The 24,523-nt window shown below is 44.2% G+C and overlaps 1 protein-coding gene across 2 annotated transcripts in view; it reads left to right on the plus strand.

The window, feature by feature from the left end:
• The window catches only part of LOC141139579 (G-protein coupled receptor 55-like), a 43,961-nt gene extending 19,653 nt beyond the window's left edge, over positions 1 to 24,308 (plus strand). Inside the window, exons 2-5 of one of the 2 annotated variants that reach the window (XR_012243772.1) lie at positions 21,802 to 22,075; positions 22,950 to 23,318; positions 23,636 to 23,698; positions 24,101 to 24,308. The gene's annotated coding sequence lies outside the window, so the exon portion shown is untranslated. The remainder of the gene's footprint in view (positions 1 to 21,801; positions 22,076 to 22,949; positions 23,319 to 23,635; positions 23,699 to 24,100) is intronic. The other variant, XR_012243773.1, reaches the window with a different exon arrangement.
• The last annotated feature ends 215 nt before the right edge of the window (positions 24,309 to 24,523 follow it).

A 24,523-nucleotide genomic window follows, 5' to 3' on the forward strand; every position in this document is an offset into this window, starting at 1 on the left:
GCCGACCTACCACAGGAGACGGCCAGAGACTGCCGACCTACCACAGGAGATGGCCAGAGACTGCCGACCTACCACAGGAGACGGCCAGAGACTGTCGACCTGCCACAGGAGATGGTCAGAGACTGTCGACCTACCACACGAGACGGTCAGAGACTGCAGACCTACCACACGAGACGGTCAGAGACTGCAGACCTACCACACGAGACGGTCAGAGACTGCAGACCTACCACACGAGACGGTCAGAGACTGCAGACCTACCACAGGAGATGGTCTGCCCCCCCACCCCAAAGCACCCTGTCCCCATCTTAATGGGGACAAGGGCCCCTTCCCGACAACCTTGGGCAGTGGTTGTGGGGGTCTGCAGGCAGGGGGCTTATCGGAATTTGGAAGGCCCCTTTAGGGGACCCAGATCCTGCTCCCCATGTGAATGAGTATGGGTTGACATCACAAGGGGGCTGTGCCACCAGGTGACATCGCCACGTAGAGCCGCTCCTTACCTATATAAGAACTGGCAAATGGCAGAGCCTGCAGTAGGCGGTTAGCCCTTTGTTGACAACGGAGAGGTTTTTTTTCTTTTTGGGTCCGGCGGTGGTAGGGGCAGCATGGTGATTGACGATGGATCTACATCGGGGGTCATTGTTTTGCTTTTTTCGGGGGATATTGTTTTTTTTTATTTTTAATGAAGGAATTGTCAAAAACTGTGCCCTCTGTCCATAGACCCCCACAACCACAGCTCAGAGTTGTCAGAAAGAAGCCCTTGTCCCCATCAACATGGGGACAAGGTGCTTTGGTGCTAGAAAAAAATGAAAAAATAAATAAAATGTCCCCAATGTAGATCCATCGTCAATCATGAGGTCTGCCTCCACCGCCGGACCCGAAAAAAGAAAAAAAAAACTCTCCGCCCACGAGGAAGGCTGACCGCGAATGCCTGCTCTGCCGGGTGACAGTTCTTAACCGCTTGCCGACTATATATATATATATATATATATATATATATATATATATATATATATATACACATATACACATACACATACACACACACACACACACACACATATATACAACAGCAAGGTGGCTCTCCTGTGCATAATCACGTACCTGTATGTGATTCTGCACGTTCTAAATCTGGGGCCCGCACATGTGCTGCCGTCGACCCGCTTTCGCTGTGATTGGTTACAGCAGGACCCGCCGATTGTTCCCAAGAGAAGCAGAACGGCGGTCTGCCTATGTAAACAAGGCAGATTGCTGTTCTGTGAGAAGGGGAGGTAGTGATTCTGTGTTTCTGCTAAGCAGGAACACGGATCTCTGCCTACTCGCAGTACAAGCACATCCCCCACATTTAGTAATCACTTCCTAAGAACACATTTAACCCTTTGATTGCCCCTGATGTTAACTCGTTCCCTGCCAGTGTCATTAGTACAGTGACAGTGCATATTTTTAGCACTGATCACTGTTTTAGTGTCACTGGTGCCCATAAAAGTGTCACTTAGGGGGTAATTTACTAAAGGCAAAGCCCCTCTGCACTACAAGTGCACTTGGAAGTGCAGTCGCTGTAGATCTGAAGGGAAGATCTGAAATTAGGAGAATCCCTGCTGATTTTATCATCTAATCATGTGCAAGCAAAAATGCTGTTTTTTATTTTCCTTGCATGTCCCCCTCAGATCTACAGCAACTGGACTTTGCACAGTGGATTTGCCTTTAGTAAATAACCCCCAGTGTCCAATTTGTCTGCCGCAATGTCACAGTCCCGCTATAAGTCACTAATTGCCACCATCACTAGTAAAAAATAATAACTTTAAAATAAAAATATATAACTTTTTGCGCAAACCAATCAATATACGCTTATTGGGATTTTGTTACCAAAAATATATAGTAGAATACATATTGGCCTTAATTGATGAAGAAATTGGATTTTTTCCATTTTTTCATTGCTTGTGTTTTTTAGCAGAAAGTAAGAAATATTGTTTTTTTCAAAATTGTCGTTTTTTTTGTTTATAGGGCAAAAAATAAAAACTCAGTGGCGATCAAATACCACCAAAAGAAAGCCCTATTTGTGGGAAAAAAGGACAGAAATTTTATTTGGGTACAGCGTTACACAACCATGCAATTGCCAGTTAAATTAACGCAGTGCCGTATCGCAAAAAAATGGCCTTTTCATGAATGGGGGGTAAACCATCACCTGGTGGCCCAACCCCTTGTGACATCACCGACCCAGCATGCACCGGTCGGTGATTGACGATGAATCTACATCGGGGGGACGTTGTTTTTTTATTGTTTTTAATAAAGGAATTGTCAAAAACTGTGTTTGTGGTTTTTTTTGTACAATGTACCCCATACTCATTCACATGGAGGGGCAGGATTTGGGGGCCTACTCATCAAAGGGGGTTTCCAGATTCAGATAAGCCCCCTGCCCGCAGATCCCCAAAACTACCGGCCAGGGTTGTGGGGAAGAGGCCCCTGTCTCCATCACCATGGGGACAAGGTGCTTTGGGGTGGGTGGGAGAGCCCCCTTGCCCCAAAACACCCCCCTATGCAGTGGTGTATTTAGGTTTTGTGCTGCCCTAGGCCTGACTAAACTAGCGCACCCCCTAATTTAAATATGACCCACCCCTTCCTGTCAAGGCCACACCCCTTCCTTTTTAAGGTCCGCCCTGTCGTCTTCATGGGAGGAGGCTAGAGGGACGCCGCGGGAAGAGGACAGAGGGGGGCGCTGTGGGAAGAGGACAGAGGGGGACGCTGTGGGAAGAGGACAGAGTGGGATGCCGTGGGAAGAGATCGCCGCGGGACGAGGACGCCGCGGGACGCCGCCGGTAGAGGACAGAGAAAGATGCGGCATCTTTTTATTTGGGGGGAGAGAGGGGGTAAGGGGATATGTGTTGGGTGCTTTGGGAGGGGAGAGCAACTTGTGCTAGTGGCTAGTGGTGGGGGGAGGATCATACCCCCCACTATCACATATCCTCTCCCCTCCCGAAGCACCCAGCACATATCCCCCTACCCCCTCCCATCACTCCCCTCCTGGTTACTGTGTCCCCCCTCCACTGTAAACTATACACAGGACCTCAGACCAGCTCTTGCACTGAAGTTGTGTCCCTCCTTTGTGGCTCCTCCTCCTCCTGGCTGTGTACACTAGAACATTGGAGCCAAGGAGGAGGATAAGCTGAGGAGTGTGTGCAGTGGGGAGAGAGGTGTCGGCTACGGAAAGCCGATCGCCGCTTGTGGGACCCCTGGCAGCAGATGTCCTGGTTGCCCATGCTAGCGCACCCCTGTCTGGCTCAGTGCCGGAACTTGTTGTGGCACTGGGCTCTGGAACAGTGGCGTCACTAGGGTTGGTGTCACCTGGTGCAGTAAAAATGGTGTCACCCCCCCATTTTTGGACCAGAGGCCCAGCGTTGGAGCTCGTTGTGGCGGTCAATAAGGCCTAGAGGATATCAGGTTGGGCACTTCCTAATGGCTCAGTCAATGGGAACAGTAATGGATAATGGCCAACAGGCCCTCTTACCAGACCCAGCGAAACCGCAACAGTGATCCCTTCGGCTGGACGTTCGCTCCCTCTGGGTTGCCCCAGGTAGTGTAGCATGTCTGTGCCCTGGCAGTGGCTCCATCTTTCTCCCCCTTTGGAGGTGCGGGTACAGCATGGCTCTCTGGTGGTACGGGTACAGCGTGCCTCCCTCTCTGGTGGTGTGGCTACAGCGTGGCTCCCTCTCTGGTGGTGCGGGTACAGAGTGGCTAACTCTCTGGTGGTGCGGGTACAGCGTGGCTAACTCTCTGGTGGTGCGGGTACAGCGTGGCTCCTTCTCTGGTGGTATGGGTACAGCGTGGCTCCCTCTCTGGTGGTGCGGGTACAGCGTGGCTCCCTCTCTGGTGGTGCGGGTACAGCGTGGCTCCCTCTCTGGTGGTGCGGGTACAGCGTGGCTCCCTCTCTGGTGGTGCGGGTACAGCGTGGCTCCCTCTCTGGTGGTGCGGGTACAGCGTGGCTCCCTCTCTGGTGGTGCGGGTACAGCGTGGCTCCCTCTCTGGTGGTGCGGGTACAGCGTGGCTCCCTCTCTGGTGGTGCGAGTACAGCGTGGCTCCCTCTCTGGTGGTGCGAGTACAGCGTGGCTCTCTGGTGGTGCGAGTACAGTGTGGCTCTCTGGTGGTGCGGGTACAGTGTGGTCCCTATCTGGCTTACCCCAGCACAGTACTCTTTTATTCCTCCTGTAACACTCAATTCCTCTGCTTTTTTCCGGGTTCCAGGCTCTCCCCCCAGCAGAGTGCATGTATGCTGGGGTCTGTAGCATGGTGTCTGTGGACACACAGGGGCCTCCAATCTTCAGGGACTACATTTCCCATAATGCCCCCCCCAGTGTCTTCTGATTGGCCCTCTGTTGTAGCCAATCATGAGGAGAGAAACAGCGGGCAGGAAGCTGGGTGGCTGCAAACCCAATTAGAGTCGCTCTTCTCCCTTTGGCTGACAGGAGAAAGGGGGGGTGAGTGGGGGAGATACACAGACAGCCCGCAGCTCGCCTCTCCCTGTCACAGCACTGCTGCCGAGTTCTCTGGCAAATGGAGCAGCTGCACTGTGACAGGGAGAGGAGAGCTGCGGGCTGTCTGTATCTCTCCCACTCACCCCCCCTCCCCTTTCTCCTGTCAGCCGAAGAGAGAAGAGAGAAGTGCTATAATTGGGTTCGCCGCGCAGCCACCCAGCTTCCTGCCCACTGTTTCCCTCCCCATGATTGGCCACAGCAGAGGGCTAATCAGAGAGAGAGACACCACTTTACCAAGGTGAGGGGGGGCAGCTTGACAGCACTTACTAAAACTGCTTCCTGGTCCCCTCCACACCTGCGATGCCACTGCTCTCTTTAGCTATACTCCCCTGATGGTGACCCTGCGTGCGAGAGTTGGGAGGAGGGTGGGTGCCTTTTTCGTGGGAGGGGGCGGCTTTTTTGCCGCCCCCCCGCAAAGTGCTGCCCTAGGCTTGGGCCTTGTCGGGTCCCCCCTTTCCTGGCATGCCAGGCTGCATGCTCAGATAAGGGTGTACGGTATAGACTTGGGGGGGGACCGCATGCCGTTTTAAAAAAAAAATTTGGTGTGGGGTTCACCTTAAAATCCATACCAGAACCAAAGGGCCTGGTATGGATTGGAGGGGACACCCACATCATTTTTATTTTCACTTTTTTATACTATTATTATTATACAAGATTTATATAGCGCGGACAGTTTACGCAGCCCTTTACAACTTGAGGGTAGACTTTACTGTCGTTTTAGCGGCGCTATTCGGACACTAGCGGGGCGATTTTAACCCCCCCCGCTAGCGGCCGAAAAGGGGTTAAATCCGCCCAGCGGTATAGCAGCGCTGCCCCATTGATTTCAATGGGGAGGATCGGTAGAGGAGCAGTGAGTTTACTGCTCTTTCACCGCTTCAAAGAAGCTGCTGGCAGGAATTTTTCTGACGCCCTGCCAGCGCACCGTTCCAGTGTGAAAGCCCAGAGTGAATGGAGTAGCTGTTTTAGGGCAGTTTGCAGGCACTATTTTTAACGCTATAGCGCCTGCAAAATGCCCCAGTGTGAAAGGGGTCTAATAGGGATATTGCAGGCAATGTTTTTTTTTCATTCAGCTGTTAGTGGGGATGCCCATTGACAGTTGATGACTCATCGGTTGTTAAGGATGCAGCGGCCGGCTTCCCGGCCCCGCTCCTTAACCAGCTGTCACTGTGCCCTGATTGGGCAAAGCTTTGCCCAATCAGGGTTTAGAATGCACTGCGCAGCACACAGTGCATTGTGGGGCACTCAGTGGGCAAACATCCCTCCGTATGCTCCGCAAGTTCGGGTGTTCGCCGATCAGATGATGTTCGGGCCAAACTTTTGCTTGGCCCCAATAGTTCGCCCAATACTACCAGTGACAAAAGGCTGCAAGAAGAAATCAATATACTGCGAGAGGCCGCTAGTCAAACCATCAGTACTGGCAACGATGGGTCTGCCAGGAGTGTCCACAAGACTTTCGGGAGGTGGTAAAAGTATGGTGTACTGCAGACCTCAGGTATTAAAAATTTGTTCTCTTTTTTTTTCTTAATGATATCATGAAAGGCTGCATCAATTATAGGGGCCAGCTCCAATTTAAAGGCAGGCAGTGGATCGACCGCCAGGTTTAGGTAGGTTGCTCGGTGCGATAAGCTTCTTTCAAATAATCACTCCTATCTTGTATTACTAGGTCTTTATCCGCCTGCTTAATTATGTCTTTGTTTTTTTTCTAGTTTCCACAAAGCTGATTCTTCTCCACAGGTTCTTATATTTCTTCCAAGAAGATGTTTTGCATAATTTTATTAGATGATTATAAGTGACATTATAAAATCTTTCAATGAAAGGCCCCCTGAATTATGTGAGTAGAAAACAGACTTGGGTTTGAAATTAGTGGACACTATATCAGGATTATATAATCTTCTACCTGTTGAGAACTGACGACCCCTTCAAATAGAAACTCATTGAGTATAGTTATCATATTAGAATGAGAGATAGTTATTCCCGCGCTATCATGTGTGGGTGTGTGCAAGGATGGAAAAGCTGCTTGCACCGAATAGGGTCCCAATCGACCCTATACTAACAGAAAACTCAGTGAAAGATATGGTGCTGCGCTAATCCAATAATAAACTGACACTGCTGCTAAAGGTAGCAGTATGCATAGAGATCCCTAATGGGAAACTGCATGAACTAAAAGTGTATCACAATGTCAAACTGGTGAGCATAAATAAGGTGCCAAGTGCAAAAGCAGTGTATAAATAATAAAATTAAAATGCCAATAAATTAACATACTAATACATAACAGATAATGGTGTGTGTTACATAGTTACATACATAGTTACATAGTAGGTGAGGTTGAAAAAAGACACAAGTCCATCAAGTCCAACCTATGTGTGTGATTATGTGTCAGTATTACATTGTATATCCCTGTATGTTGCGGTCATTCAGGTAATTATCAAATAGTTGCTTGAAGCTATCAATGCTCCCCGCTGAGACCACCGCCTGTGGAAGGGAATTCCACATCCTTGCCGATCTTACAGTAAAGAACCCTCTACGTAGTTTAAGGTTAAACCTCTTTTCGTCTAATTGTAATGAGTGGCCACGAATCTTATTAAACTCTCTTCTGCGAAAAAGTTTTATCCCTATTGTGGGGTCACCAGTACAGTATTTGTAAATTGAAATCATATCCCCTCTCAAGCGTCTCTTCTCCAGAGAGAATAAGTTCAGTGCTTGCAACCTTTCCTCATAACTAAGATCCTCCAGACCCTTTATTAGCCTTGTTGCCCTTCTTTGTACTCGCTCCATTTCCAGTACATCCTTCCTGAGGACTGGTGCCCAGAACTGGACAGCATACTCCAGGTGCGGCCGGACCAGAGTCTTGTAGAGTGGGAGAATTATCGTTTTATCTCTGGCGTTGATCCCCCTTTTAATGCATGCCAATATTCTGTTTGCTTTGTTAGCAGCAGCTTGGCATTGCATGCCATTGCTGAGCCTATCATCTACTAGGACCCCCAGGTCCTTTTCCATCCTAGATTCCCCCAGAGGTTCTCCCCCCAGTGTATAGATTGCATTCATATTTTTGCCACCCAAATGCATTATTTTACATTTTTCTACATTGAACCTCATTTGCCATGTAGTCGCCCACCCCATTAATTTGTTCAGGTCTTTTTGCAAGGTTTCCACATCCTGCGGAGAAGTTATTGCCCTGCTTAGCTTAATATCGTCTGCAAATACAGAGATTGAACTGTTTATCCCATCCTCCAGGTCGTTTATAAACAAATTAAATAGGATTGGTCCCAGCACAGAACCCTGGGGAACCCCACTACCCACCCCTGACCATTCTGAGTACTCCCCATTTATCACCACCCTCTGAACTCACCCTTGTAGCCAGTTTTCAATCCATGTACTCACCCTATGGTCCATGCCAACGGACCTTATTTTGTACAGTAAACGTTTATGGGGAACTGTGTCAAATGCTTTTGCAAAATCCAGATACACGACGTCTACGGGCCTTCCTTTATCTAGATGGCAACTCACCTCCTCATAGAAGGTTAATAGATTGGTTTGGCAAGAACGATTCTTCATGAATCCATGCTGATTACTGCTAATGATACAGTTCTTATTACTAAAATCTTGTATATAGTCCCTTATCATCCCCTCCAAGAGTTTACATACTATTGATGTTAGGCTAACTGGTCTGTTATTCCCAGGGATGTATTTTGGGCCCTTTTTAAATATTGGCGCTACATTGGCTTTTCTCCAATCAGCTGGTACCATTCCAGTCAGTAGACTGTCTGTAAAAATTAGGAACAACGGTCTGGCAATCACTTGACTGAGTTCCCTAAGTACCCTCGGATGCAAGCCATCTGGTCCCGGTGATTTATTAATGTTAAGTTTCTCAAGTCTAATTTTAATTCTGTCCTCTGTTAACCATGGAGGTGCTTCCTGTGTTGTGTCATGAGGATAAACACTGCAGTTTTGGTTACTGAAGCCCCCCGATTCACTCGTAAAGACTGAGGAGAAGAATAAATTCAATACCTTTGCCATCTCCCCATCCTTTGTAACCAGATGTCCTTCCTTATTCTTTATGGGGCCAATATGGTCTGTCCTCCCTTTTTTACTGTTTACATAATTAAAGAATTTCTTGGGATTTTTTTTGCTCTCCCCCGCTATGTGTCTTTCATGTTCTATCTTAGCCGTTCTTGTTGCATTCTTTATAAAGTCTGAATGCTGAGGATGATCCCTCAACCCTGTATTTTTTGAAGGCCTTCTTCTTTGCTTTTATATGCATTTTTACATTGGATTTAAGCCATCCAGGATTTTTGTTCGCTCTTTTAAATTTATTACCCAATGGGATACATTGGCTAATGCCCTTATTTAATATGCTCTTAAAGCAAACCCATCTGTCCTCCATATTCTTTGTTCCTAATATTTTATCCCAATTTATGCCTTTTAGCAAGGTTTGTAGTTTAGGGAAGTTGGCTCTTTTGAAATTCAGTGTCTTTGTGTTCACTTTATGTTTCCTATTTGTGTGATTTATACTGAAACTAATTGACCTGTGATCGCTGTTACCTAAATTGCCCCGTATTTCCACATCCGTGATCAGGTCTGTATTGTTGGTAATCAGTAGATCCAGTAATGTTTTATTTCTAGTTGGTGCGTCTACCATCTGACCCATAAAATTGTCCTGCAAGACATTAAGGAGCTGGCGAGCCTTAAATGAATGCGCGGTTCCCTCCGCCCAGTCTATGTCTGGATAATTAAAATCCCCCATTATGATAACACTTCCCATCCTTGCTGCTAATCCAATTTGTGATAGGAGATCCGTCTCCATTTCCTCCCTCAGGTTAGGGGGCCTATAGCATACTCCCAGTATTATTTTCCCCTTAGCTTCATCCCTTTGGAGCTCTACCCATAAGGATTCCACCTCCTCTCTAGCTCCCTCAGTGATGTCATCTCTCACATTCGCTTGTACATTATTCTTGATATATAGGCATACCCCTCCCCCTTTTTTGCCCTCTCTATCCTTGCGGTATAGGGTATACCCTTGAATGTTTGCCAGCCAATCATGAGAGCTGTTGAACCAGGTCTCTGAAATTCCCACAAAATCCAAATCCTCCTCGTACAACAGTATCTCTAGTTCACCCATCTTGTCCGCCATGCTCCTGGCATTGGTGAACATGCCACATAGTTTAGACCGGTCGCATATTGTCCTCGTATTGGGTGTTTCGAGATTGCAACTAGGACTTGCTACTATACTCACCTTGTGTTTTTGTGCTTTGGTTAACCTACAACTAATGCCCCCAATACTACCCTCTGGAATATCTTCTGCGCTGGCTATCTCTGTCTCTGGACCCTCCCCCCCATCGCCTAGTTTAAAAACCCCTCTAACTTTTTGGCTATCTTCATTCCCAGCAGATCTGCACCCTCCTCATTTAGGTGCAGTCCGTCCCTTCTATAGTACCGGTTACCGACTGAGAAGTCGGCCCAGTCCTCCAGGAACCCAAACCCCTCCTTACTACACCAGCTCTTCAGCCACTTGTTTACTTCCCTAATCTCCCTCTGCCTTTCTGGTGTGGCTCGATGTACCGGTAGTATTCCTAAGAATACTACCTTGGAGGTCCCTTTCCTCAATTTAGCTTCTAAGTCCCTAAAATCGTTCTTTAGGACACTCCATCTGCCTCTGACTTTGTCATTGGTGCCAATGTGCACCATGACAGCCGGGTCTTCCCCAGCCCCTCCCAGTAATCTGTCCACAAGATCCGTGATGTGCCGAACCCGAGCGCCCGGTAGACAACATACTGTTCGGCGCTTCAGGTCTTGGTTACAGATTGCCCTCTCTGTCCTTCTAAGAATTGAGTCCCCTACCACCAGAATCTGTCTTTCCTTTCCCTTTGCTGCCCCCCCCACTCTCACTGGAGGAGTTCTTCCCCCGGCAGCTAGGAGAGTCCCTCAGCTCCAGCAGTGCTGGTCCCTGACTGGTCTCACCAATGTCACTCAATGGAGCATACTTATTGGGATGCTCTAGTCCTGGATCGGCCTCCCTGGCACTTCCCCCTCTACACCTCCTGACTGTCACCCATCTACTCTTTGCTAGTGCCTGCACCTCTTTGACTCCACCCGCCTCTGTGCTGGCCCCTTCCGGCACCTGCCGTGTACGTTCCTGGCTCTCCTTTAGTATGGAGGGACTTCTCAGTGCTGACAGTTGCTTCCCCAGATTCAGAACCTGGGCTTCCAGGGAAGCAATGTGCTTACATTTTGCACAGTAGTATTCGCCCTCGATCGGATGATCAAGGAACGCATACATGCAGCAAGATGTACAAAGAGTCGCCTCTCCACACCCGCCGGGCATCATACCTATTAAATTTAGTGAGGATTTGGGGATTTTACCCTGTCCAAATTACCTAACAGCTAGCTTCTTGGCACTAATACTCAAGACAATACACAGGTACACAACAAGACAATACCCAGGTACTCACAGACCTACGTGCAATCGCAGAACAGTCGCAGACCTACGTGCACTCGCAATACTCAAGTATACAGTACACAATACACAAGTACTAACGATCCACACACACTACTCAGACAACACTCAGGTACTCACACTACACAGGTACTATGACCCCTGTTATAACCTCCTGTTTTAAACTCTGTTTTTTAACTCACCACTTAGACCAGTTCCACTTGGACTAAGTTCCACAGCCTCACACTCAGCAGGCTCAGAATGAGTCCTACACACAGTTATATAGGCACCTGTGAGCAATTAACCACCCCCCTTAATTGATAACCTGAAGGAACCAGAGAAAAAAAAAAGCTATTTAAAAAGTGACAGAAAAAGGTGATTGAAAAACTAAAAGGAAAAGCCCCAAAAATGCAACCCAGCAAACAAAAAGCAAGACTTGTTCACTCTAATGCCCCGTACACACGGTCGAAATTTTCCAACGGAAAATGTGTGATAGGACCTTGTTGTCGGAAATTCCGACCGTGTGTAGGCTCCATCACACATTTTCCATCGGATTTTCTGACACACAAAGTTTGAGAGCAGGATATAAAATTTTCCGACAACAAAATCTGTTGTCGGAAATTCCGATCGTGTGTACACAAATCCGATGGACAAAGTGCCACGCATGCTCAGAATAAATAAAGAGATGAAAGCTATTGGCCACTGCCCCGTTTATAGTCCCGACATGCGTGTTTTACGTCACCGCGTTTAGAACGATCGGATTTTCCGACAACTTTGTGTGACCGTGTGTATGCAAGACAAGTTTGAGCCAACATCCGTCGGAAAAAATCCTAGGATTTTGTTGTCGGAATGTCCGAACAAAGTCCAACCGTGTGTACGGGGCATTACTCTGGTTTTTAACTCACCTTTTAGACCAGTTCCACTTGGACTAAGTGTTGTATTCAAAAAAGTGACACAGTGCCGAGCAATTCAGTGCAAACTAATGCAATACTAGGAGTGTAATGCCCATCTAGGGACGCAATGTAAACTTATATACCAATAGGTTTAAAACATTAGTACATTTCATATAGCCTTAGAATATATAAGTGAAATAAGGAAATTCTTGTTCAGTTATATATTATCAGGTAATAATAATAGATTTATTACTTTTTAGGACAAATATGTTCAATAATCCAGAAGTAATGGAAGCTTTTTCTTTCTTTTCTTAAAACAAATATATTATTACCTAACTAGTTCCTAGAATTATGTTTTTGTTTATTCTAATCTGAAGCAATACAACCTCAATTTTTCATGAGTTAACATATCTAAACAGTTACATATGAATAAAATATGTAATTGTTTACTCTAAAAGGGTTAAAATCCCAAAATAATTCAAACTATCTTCATCAATACCAAAGTTATTAACAGTACCTTTCTAACTGAATTATTTAGCCTAGGGCAAGACTAACCATATACAACCACCCTGGAATAAATAATTTCAACAAAAACTATATTCTGCACTCCAATTAATGAAACATCATTTTGATGTCTTTTGACATAGCATTTCTCTCCTGTAAGCGGAAGATCCGTGTACCCCCATTAGCCCTCCTCATTCTCCCAACCATATTATGTGGGAGTGTGACGAAGGCACTTATTCCCCTGAGAGAGATATTTATTCTCTTTCACGGGTAAATTGTGATTACTTGCAAAAAATAATTTATACAATGTATCATCTAATCTCATATGTTTTTTGTTTACTCTTTACTCCAGAATTCACTGGTTTCTTTTCTATCTATTCATCTCTTCAGTCCACACAGGTTGATCTGCGCAGTCAGCTCTGCATAACAAAAAGTAAGTCAAAACTATTTGATCTATTGCCATGGCACCACTGAATATACTTTCCCTGAATGTTCAGGGAATAAATGTCCCTCAAAAAAGGACCAAAGCCTTCCGTACTTTCCATAACAAGAAGGCTCACATAGTATGCCTCCAAGAAACACACTTCACCAAAGATTCTACTCCAAAATATATTTCTCCTTTTTATCAACAAATTTACACGGCTTCTGCCTGTACCAAGCAAAGGGGAACTCTAATTGCATTTCACCGATCCACACCATTCACCTTATCATCAGAAATTAAAGACCCAGAAGGTAGATACCTGATACTCATGGGTTATATAATGGATACAGCAATCACGGTGATTTCCTACTACGCTCCTAACAAACAACCTACACCATTCCTCTCACATATATTACAAGTGATTAATACACACAAAATAGGAACAGTGATAATGTGTGGGGATTCGAACCAGGTCCTCCTCCCATTTCTAGATAAATCACCTTTTACACCATCCAAAATAACCTCTAGATTACCTTTTTCTCAACTTCTTTCCAAATACAATCTGGTAGATTCATGGAGAGAAAGTAACCCAATGAAAAAGAAATTCACTTATTTCTCGCACCCTCATCAAACCTTCACCAGAATAGATCATATTTTTCTAACAATAGGAATGATACCAGAAATTATTGCATCAGATATAATTCCGATTCCGTGGTCTGACCATAATGCAGTATACACTACTATAGCCTCAGCCATACCAAAAGCGCATGACCCAACGTGGTACTTACCGGACATAATGCTCAAACACCCACTACATCAGATGGCCATTGAACAAGCTTTAAAGGAATACATATCAATTAATAATACAACAGACATCTCCCCAATAACACTGTGGAAAGCTCATAAGCCTGTCTTGCGTGGTACAATACAAAGACAAATGGCACTATTTAAAAATCTAGCAAAAAAACTAGAACTCAATTTTAATGCAGCCTACATATCATTTCAAGATAATCCATCTCAGAGTACAAAATCTCATCTGGAAAAATCTAGATTGGAATACGATCTATTTCTCACTGAGTCAGTTGATAAATCCCTCAAACGCTCCAAACACAATTTCTACATGAATACAAACAAACCAGGTACATATTTGGCTCGGGCATTAAATTCAACGAACAAATCTTTCAAACCAATACGTTTGAAATTATCAAAAAATGTTTACACTTGTAATCCAGTTAAAATAGTCCATAAATTTCACTCACATCTCGCAACTTTATACAAGACAAACAATGAATTTAATCCTACAGAGGCTGAATCCTTCTTCTCAAAAATAACCTTACCTGAGTTATCTCAGAATCAAAAAAGCAGTTTGGATGAGCCTATAACTATAGATGAAGTTGCTAACGCCATAAAAGACCTAAAACTTAACAAAAGACCAGGCCCAGACGGCTACTCGGCTTTATACTATAAAACATTCTCAGAAATACTCTCTCCCATTCTCACTAAAACTTTTAACAAACTTCTAGATGGACATTCTTTTCGGCAAGAAACACTAATGGCAATTGTTTGTATGATCCCAAAACCCCTTTCTGATGATACTTCCTGTGTGAATTATCGGCCTATCTCTCTGTTAAACCTCGATATTAAATTATTAGCAAAAATAATAGCAAAACGCCTCAATAGCATTATAGGAAAATTAATACATAGAGATCAAGTAGGCTTCATGCCAAATAGACAGGCAGGCGATAATATACGCAGGGCAGTGTTATTGGCACATATTGCTAAAAAACGGAAAATCCCTTTATGTTTTCTATCTCTCGATATTAAGAGGGCATTTGACACAGTATCCTGGCAATATATGCAATATTCATTACAAAAATGGGGTTTTGGACCCCACTTTTTAACATGGATCAAAGCATTATATAATAAACCCAAAGCCTATATAAAATATGCTGGATACAAATCTGAAGCCTTTAATATCGAAAGAGGTACCCGACAGGGTTGCCCATTATCTCCCTTATTATTTGCCCTTATACTCGAACCCATGGCCCAATACATCAGAACAAACCAAACTATAACTGGCATTGAAGTAGGAGGTATTACACACAAATTATGTATATTTGCAGACGATATATTACTTTTTCTATCATCACCACAGGTCTCTGGTCCTAACTTAATACCAGCTCTTGATGGATTTGCAGCCCTATCCGGCCTTATGATTAATCCTAAGAAATGCCTAGTGCTTAATATTTCACTCACAAACATGGAATTGATCCCGGCTAGGGCTGCACTCCCATTCACATGGGCAGAAAAATCAATCCCATATCTTGGAATTCATTTAACAGCATCTCATTCTGACTTATTCTCAACCAATTATCCTCCTGTATTAAGACAGATCACAAATCTAATAAAACAATGGTCGCAACTTCCTTTATCCTGGATGGGGAAGATTAATGCAATCAAAATGACTATTCTACCCAAATTGCTTTATCTATTCAGAGTCCTCCCTATTCCAATTCCTTCCTATTTTTTGAGAATAGTACAAAAAAGAGCAACTTCGTTTATATGGGGCTCTTCTAAACCACGTATACTTATACACACACTACATCTTCCCAAAAATAAAGGAGGCCTGGGATACCCTAATTTTACTAACTACTACAGAGCAGCACATTTGGCCAGTCTGTCCAAATACCATGCAAAACAGGAAATCCCATTATGGGTATTTATAGAGGCTTCAGAAAATGACCCTCTATTAATATCAAATTTATTATGGCTTGATCCTAAAGACCGCTTTAAAATTCATAATCCCATAACTAAACACTTATTATCTCTCTGGGATAAACTAAAAACCAAATATCAGTTACAATCTCCACACAATCCTCTCCTTTCTTTTATCAGAAATCCAGCCTTTTATCCGGCATGGATCTACCCAAATTCTTTTAAAGCTTGGACAACATCAGGCATTCAGACACTAAATGACTTCATAGCATCTAAATCATTCCTTTCATTCCCATCGCTTAGAGAAAAATATGATCTACCAAACTCTGAGATATTTAGATATCTCCAAATCAAAAATTTCTATACACCATTCCTAAAGGGGGATACACCATTATCCCAATTATCCATTTTTGAATCAATCTGTACAAAAGATCCATTTGCTAAAGTACAATTTCATCACTTTATAATCAATTATATGGAGTAGCAAATCTTAATAGACCCTCTTACGTTCAGAGGTGGGAGGAGGACCTGGGACGAACTTTAGAAGACACGGACTGGTCTAACATATGGCTCACATCTAAGTCATCTTCACCCAACATCTTAGCACTGGAGACAAATTATAAAGTCCTAACTCGCTGGTACCTTGTACCCGCTAGAGTGGCAAAATATTCACCTAATACCTCAGCTCTTTGTTTTCGAGGATGCCCAGAAATAGGCACATATTTACACATATGGTGGACGTGCCCAGTAATCCAAACCTTCTGGAAGGAAGTCTTCGTGATTGCATCTAAAATATTTAAAAAAATAATACAACCAGATCCATATTTAACTTTACTTAATCTAAAACCGGAATGGTTAACACTCTCTCAATTCAAACTAATGATCCAACTAATAACGGCTGCAAAACAAACAGTGGCCAAGGCATGGAAATCTCCTACATTGGTACTAATAGAAACAATTCACAGAATGAATAATACAATGTCCCATGCTAAGATGGTAGCCATCGATCAAAATCAAATTCCAAAATTTGAAAAACTTTGGCATCCTTGGATAAAACAACAGTTCCTGTCAAACTTCAATGACTCTGTCCTGTTGCCATGGTAACAGATTAAATGACTTACAGAGACACCCATTCTAAGGCTTCAAAGAGAACTAAAAAGAATAATAAACTGACGAGCGGGACAACCTTGTGGACCATACCTCTACCTTTCAACCCTTTTTCTTCTTTCTCTTTCCTTTTCTCCACCTTACGATTAAAGCTCATTATCAGAATTTATTTGACCTATATACACTACTTGTAAACAATATGTATAGTAGGTATAAATCATTTAAAAACCTACAAAAGTAACTAAGGAAATTATATATATCTTTAATTTAGGTTTACGTGAATCCAATGTTTAATATTTGAAATTTCATGATATTTACCTATATAAACCCTACTGTAAAACAATGAGCTTACTTTATAGATCCTTGTAAACTTACTTTATGTATCTTTATAACATTGTATACTCAATAAACTTCTTTTGACAAGGAAAAAACATTAGTACATTAATAAATAGTAATACATTAATAAATAAATAGAAAATGGTGCACAGTAAATTCAACTGGTGAAAAAAGTGCAGCGTAATTTAGTGCAGAGTAATGCAATAATGTGTGTCATGCACACACATAAGGGCACACTGTAATACCAGCATGTCCAATGTAAAAATACATGCAGTGACAAATCGTCCAATGAAAAAACGCCAAGTAAATCATATATACATAAATAGATAAATAAAAGTGCCTAGTGAAATAAAACAGGTGACAGAGGTTTTAGTCCATATTGTGCTAATAAAACATCCAGTGACTTCACACCAAGCAATATGATTCTCCACAGAGCATATAGTAGGGTAGATGAACACCGTGAGGTGTGTGAACCAGGAAAAACAACACAGTGGGGCTGATTTACAAAGCATTTTCGCCATGACTTGCGGTGCACGCCGATGCGCAAATGACATTTTCGTATTTACAGAGCATTTGCGCCGGTAACACAGCGCGATTCCCCATTTACTATTCTCTTCCCGGCGCACGGGAAGAGGTGATCTGTACGCCACTATAGACCTGGTGCACGGCATGTTTAACTTCAAATTTAAACAAGCTGGAAGTGCCAATAATATGGGGGTGATGTGGGGAAGTGTTGTACTAACTGCCCAAGTCACAAATATGGCCAATATAGAATGAGAAAGTGACTTTCTCTGAACAAGCCGGCAGCGCCGGCAAATACATTTAAACTGCGGGAGGTGAATTTATACACTGCGCATGCTCAAACGGCATTTGCGCTTGTTCAAATACTTTAGTTCAGTGCGCCGGCAAAATATTAGTAAATGTCAGGCAACGTAAAAGCATTTGCGTAGGTTGAACGGACGCACCTCTAGACTTTTTTTTTTTTTTTTTTTAACGCTGGTTCACTTCGTGCGGCTCTAATGAAATGTTGGTCCGGCAATACACATAAAAGTTCATTGATAAAAACAGCATTAAGAAAACAAACAAAATTCAGAAAAAAATATGTGTGGGGTTCCCACAAAATTCAATACCAGGCCCTTCAGGTCTGGTATGGATATTAAGGGGAACCCCGCGCCAAAATTTTTAAAAAAAATGGCGTGGGGTCCCTGTAAAAATCTATACCAGGCCCTTCAGGTCTGGTATGGATTTTAAGGGGAACCCCGCACCAAAATTAAAAAAAAAAAATGGCGTGGGGTCCCCCCAAAAATCCATACCAGACCCTTATCCGAGCATGCAACCTGGCAAGCCATAGGAAAAGAGGGGGGGACGAGAGAGCACCCCCCCTGAACTGTACCAGGCCACATGCCCTCAACATTGGGAGGGTGCTTTGGGGTCCACCCCAAAACACCTTGTCCCCATGTTGATGAGGACAAGGGTCTCATCCCCACAACCTTTGGCCGGTGTTTGTGGGGGTCTGCAGGTGGGGGTCTTATCAGAATCTGGAAGCCCCCTTTAACAAGGAGACCCCCAGATCCCGGCCCTCCCACCTGTGTGAAATGGTAAAGGGGGTACAAAAGTACCCCTACCATTTCACAAAAAAACTGTCAGAAATGTTAAAAATGACAAGAGACAGTTTTTGACAATTCCTTTATTTAAATGCTTCTTCTTTCTTCCTTCGGTTTCTTCCTCCATCTTCTTCTTCTTCTGGTTCTTCCTCTGGGGTTCTCGTCCGGCATCTTCCTCCGCGGCGTCTTCTTCCCTTCTTCTCCTTGGCCGCTCCGCATCCATGATGGCATGGAGGGAGGCTCCCGCTGTGTGACGCTTCTCTCTTAATCTTCTTGTCTTCATCTTCTTTTCGGGCCGCTCCGCATCCAGGATGGCATGGAGGGAGGCTCCCGCTGTGTGACGCTTCTCCTCTTCTGACAGTTTTTAAATAACGGGGGGTGGGGCTACCCGGTGACCACACCCCCTCTGATGCACGGGGACTTGATGGGGACTTCCCTGTGGCATTCCCCATGATGTCAGAGGGGGGCAGGGTCACCGGGTGGCTCCGCCCTCCCATTATTTAAGAACCGTCAGAAGAGGAGAAGCGTCACACAGCGGGAGCCTCCCTCCATGCCATCATGGATGCGGAGCGGCCCGAGGAGAAGAAGGGAAGAAGACACCGATGCCGCGGAGGAAGATGCCAGACGAGAATACCGGAGGAAGAACCAGAAGAAGATGGAGGAAGAAACCGAAGGATGATAGAAGAAAGAAGAAGTATTTAAATAAAGGAATTGTCAAAAACTGTCTCTTGTCATTTTTATCATTCTTGACAGTTTTTTTGTGAAATGGTAGGGCCAGGATCTGGGGGTCCCTTTGTTAAAGGGGGCTTCCAGATTCCGATAAGCCCCCCACCCGCAGACCTCCACAACCACCGGGCAAGGGTTGTGGGGATGAGGCCCTTGTCCCCATCAACATGGAGACAAGGTGTTCTGGGGGGCTACCCCAAAGCACCCTCCCAATGTTGAGGGCATATGGCCTGGTACGGTTCAGGAGGGGGGGCGCTCTCTCGCCCCCCCTCTTTTCCTGCGGCCTGCCAGGTTGTGTGCTTGGATAAGAGTCTGGTATGGATTTTAAGGGGGGACCCCACGCCATTTTTTTAAAAAATTTTGGCCAGGGTTCCCCTTAATATCCATACCAGACCTGAAGGGCCTGGTATGGAATTTAGGGGGACCCCCACGTCATTTTTTTTTTTTTATTTTGGTTCGGAGTTCCCCTGTGGGGAATTCCCATGCCGTTTTTATCAATGAACTTTTATGTGTATTGTCGGACCGGAAATTCATTAATAGCCGCGAGTAGTTTTAAATGACTTTTTTTCCTTTGAAATGTCATTTTGCTGTCAAACTGTTCTAAACACAGGAAACATGCGCCCCTTTACAGGCATACTATAGACACCCCCCGGGTATGAAATTTAAAGGGATATTACACTTTTATTGTTTCACTTTAAGCATGATTAAAATCACTGCTCCTGAAAAAACGGCAGTTTTTAAAACTTTTTTTTGCATTGATCCATGTCCCCTGGGACAGGACCCAGGTCCCCAAACACTTTTTATGACAATAACTTGCATACAAACCGAACAGTGGGGTGTTTGGCTCATCCCTAGCCCCGAGATACGAGGCCCCAAAGTTGCGTCGCAAAATGTCAAGCACTTTTCTGCAGCAGAAAATGACATTTTGCGACCCGACTTTGGAGCCCCATATCTTGGGGCCACTTGGGGCTAGGAACCCTAAATTTGGTGTGCAAACACATTGGATTAGCACTACAACATATTCAAAGTTGGGGTTCCTAGCACCATTTTGCCGTGAGATATGGAGCCCCAAATTCAGTTTGCAAAATGTCAAGCACTTTTCTGCAGCAGAAAATGACATTTTGCGACCCAACTTTGGGGCTCCATATCTCGGGGCCACTTGGGGCTAAAAACCCCAAATTTGGTATGGGGCCCCAAATTCGGGTCGCAAAATGTAATTCTCTGCTCTGCAGCAGTTAAAATTTGTCATGCTTTCTGAGCTTGGGGGAGGGTCTTTGTTATCTCAACTAAACTCTTCTAGACACAAACGCGGTAAAACGCCGCTAAACGTGACATGCAAACACTGCAAAACAGGCGTTTCTAAACACTGGTTTCAGCATTTAAAAATATATGTTCAGCAGAGTTTGCACCAGCGTCTCGTGTGCATGAAGCCTAAAATGTGACTGACTACAAGGCTCTAACTCACACATTTAATTTGGGGGGAGGGGGGGGGCACAAAGGGGGTTATTTACTAAAGGAAAATCCACTTTGCACTACAAGTGCTCTGCGAGTGCACTGAAAGTACACTTGAAAGTGCGGTCGCTGTAGACCTGAGAGGGGACATGCAAGGAAAATAAAAACAGCATTTTAGCTTGAACATGATGGATGATAAAATCAGCAGAGCTTCCCCTCATTTCTGATCTACCCCCTAGATTTAGAGCGACTGCACTTCCAAGTGCACTTGCAGTGCATGTGTAGTGCAAAGTGGATTTGCCTTTAGTCAGATTTATGAAAATTACAAACACAGCATAGGAGTGAGGAGTAGGTAACAAACATTTAGAAATTTGGAGCACCAAAAACACTTTATGGAAAATGATATTTGGCAGCACATCCTAATGACTTACCTTTATAATGAAGTTGGTGATATGCTGGTATACAGAACTCAATTCTGTGTCACAACTCTGCATCCAAAAGAGAGAATGACTAGCGCGTGCCTTTTGCGCATAAAAGCGCAAGTGTACAGATAGACATTTGCATAACTTTTCTGTTTGCAAATATGGCGCAGGACCAAGAGCAAGAGATTTACCAGTTTCTGGATCCATTTGAATATACTCATGTGGTTGGAGTTGGCATTTGTTTGCTAACCCAAGCAATAGCAAAGGAAATAATGGAGGAAGAAAATGCTGTGACTTTTCCACCCCACATTCGCCAACCACGGCTCTTTATGCCACTGGCATTTTTGGGAGGCATGTGGGACTCCGATGTGCGGACAAGATTCTGCTTAACCAGAGGAGCTGTTATATATCTCTATGGACTTCTAGAGGAGAAACTTGAGCCAGCAACATCCCGAAGCCATGCAGTGCCTGGGATGGCCAAGTTACTGACCACACTGTACATTTTGGGCCGTGGCAGCTTCCAAACCACCTCTGGCCTTATATTGGGAATCAGCCAACCCACTGTGTCCAGGGTGTTTATGCAGGTCATTAATGCCATTCTTGACCTTGTGCCCCAATTTATCCACTGGCCACAAACTGAAGATGAGTGGACCAATGTGAAGGTGGCTTTCTACCAGCGAGCACAATTTCCACAAATCCTGGGAGCCATTGATTGTACCCATGTTGCAACCAGGCCCCCCCGGAGATGTGAAGTGGACTATAGGAACCGTAAGCAGTACCAGTCTCTAAATGTGCAAGTTGTCTATGATGCCAGACAGCGAATTATGAGTGCACGGACGGGTTTTCCAGGGTCACGTCATGATGCTTTCATTCTACGACAGACTGCATTATACTATAAATTTGAGAGTAGCCAAATGCCCTCAGGATGGCTCCTTGGTAATGTATAATGTTGAGACATTTGTTTCACTAAATGCTCACAATTTTTAAATGAGATGTGTATGTTATTTTGAGACCAGATCACATAACATGTCATTGGAAGTAGCCGTGGCCCATCTTTATGTTAAAAACCCCTATCTGTCTGTTCCAGGTTTATTTTAAATTACAGGTACCCCCAAAGCCAGGCAGAGCACCTATACAACAAGGCACACCAAAGAACAAGGAGTATTTGCATAATTTATTTCTGCTAGGTTGACATGAATGGCATAGGGGTAGATTATATCAATCTGATGCAGCTGTGCATGGCGGCCAATTAGCTTCTCACCTCAGCTTGTTCAATTAAGGGTTGGCACTAAAACCTTGAAAAAGATTGGTTTCTAGGCAGAAGTTAGCCAGACTTTACACTCCCCAGCTTTAGGAAATGAAACCCTTAATTAGCACAAACTGGAGATTGCTAAATAAGTCTCACTTCGGCATAGAAACCAATCAGCTTACCTGTTTAAGGACAACCTAGCCTAACAAAGCATGTCTGACTTTGACCTAACTTTTTAACATATCACCCTTAAACTGGCCATACACCATACAATTTTCTTCTTCAATTTCCTTTAGATTTCCCTTCAACTATGTAGTGCAAGGGCCTGCCTGATTGCATACAAATTGAAAGTCTTTAGGTTTGACCCCCTATTATGTGGTTTTTTAAAGTTTTACAAGAAAATTGGATAATGTATGGCCAGCCTTAGGTACATGTATAGTGTAAGCTTGGAACTTGATGGAAAAAGAACCTAACCCTTGAAGTTCACTTTTTGTGGGTGATAGAGTGGGGAAGGCACATTGCAAACGTGATTTTTACTAATTGTGATTTTTCTTTTGGCAGGGGATTCCGGTTACCCGCAACTGGCGTGGCTGATGACTCCAGTCAGGTACCCCCAGAACCAGGCAGACCACCTATACAATAGGGCACACCAAAAAACCAGAACAATTGTGGAGACCACATTTGGCCTTCTGAAGAGCCGGTTCATGTGCCTAGCCAAGCCTGGGGGAGAACTCCTGTACTCTCCTCGGAAGGCTGCTAGAATCATTCTTGCCTGCTGTGTTTTGCATAACCTTTGCATGGTAAGGAATGAATCCTGGGAGCCTTCTGAGGAGAGGGAGCCTGAGGTCCGTCAGCCACCAGTCGCCAGAAGGGAGTGTACTGAGGCAGGATTGGCTACTCGGGCTGAGCTGATCAGCAGATACTTTACATGTAAGTAATCAATTCTAGTTGTGAATATGAAATAAAAATCACATTGAAATCTCGCCATGACATGGACACACACGCACTAAGAAATATTTGACAGCTGTTCTTGGCATTATATGGAGTCTGTCATCAACATGATGCCACTGGGCAGCACAACCTAGAGATAAATGGCAAGCATTGTTTATTATCTGACGTGGAGAGGGAGTAGAACAGCTGTCAGGTGTTTGTCACTTTTTAGAGAGAGCTAAGCTGTCTATTATGAAATTACTTCTGGTATGTTTTTGATGGTGTTTTTTTTTTTTTTTTTTTTTTTTGTTCTTTAGCTGAATAAGCACATGATATTTTTGGACCCTGGAAAACCCGTTCAGGACTGTCTGGAGTCACAGGTGTGTGCCTTAACCAGTACCCATGTGTTACCTGGAGCACAATCACAGCTCCCTCTCCAAGGAATCAAAGCTGTTTGTAATTCCATAAATTAGGAACATCTTTTTCAACTTTGTGATTGATTGCTAACATCAACTCAAACACCAAAAAATGCACAGTTGTCATGCATGTAGCACACTACACAAACATGGCTCTCCTGAGTCTATAGGTGCCCAATGACAAACCTGGAGCTAAATTGTCCTGAATGCCCCACATGAAGTAAAGATACTGTGGTAATCAGCATGTGTTTGCAACCAATATGTTTGTTTCACTCCTGAACTATGATAAAGTGATTTCCAAAAATCTAACTAGCCTGCAATAAATGAAAGCCTATTCTGAAATGTGACTCATATCTCATTGTACAGGAGTGGTACTGCTTACGGATCCTGTTGGAAAGAAGCCATCTTCACATGCTCCACTCATCTTCATTTGCGAAAAGTGGATATGTTGGGGCACAAGGCAAGAACTGGCATCTCGGACCTGCATAAACACCCTGGCATGTCAGATGTGGTTTGGAAGCTGCACAGCCATTTCCTCATCCCTCTCCTCTATGTTGCTGTGTGTTTTTGTTCTTGTGTCTTAAAAATAATAAAATATAATGAAATTTACATCTGAGACCTTTTTCTTACCAAAGGTGGAGGTGCCAGGTGTTAGCAAAGAGCTGGGCATTTGTGTGAGCATTACAAATAGACTCATAATCAAATAGATCCTTGAGAAATACATTAACCACTAGGCGCCCGCGCTATAGCCGAAAGACGGCTACAGCGCGGACTCCAATTGCCGGGAGG

The sequence above is a fragment of the Aquarana catesbeiana genome, linkage group LG04, assembly GCF_042186555.1.
Source record: "Aquarana catesbeiana isolate 2022-GZ linkage group LG04, ASM4218655v1, whole genome shotgun sequence".
In the NCBI taxonomy this organism is placed as follows: domain Eukaryota; kingdom Metazoa; phylum Chordata; class Amphibia; order Anura; family Ranidae; genus Aquarana; species Aquarana catesbeiana.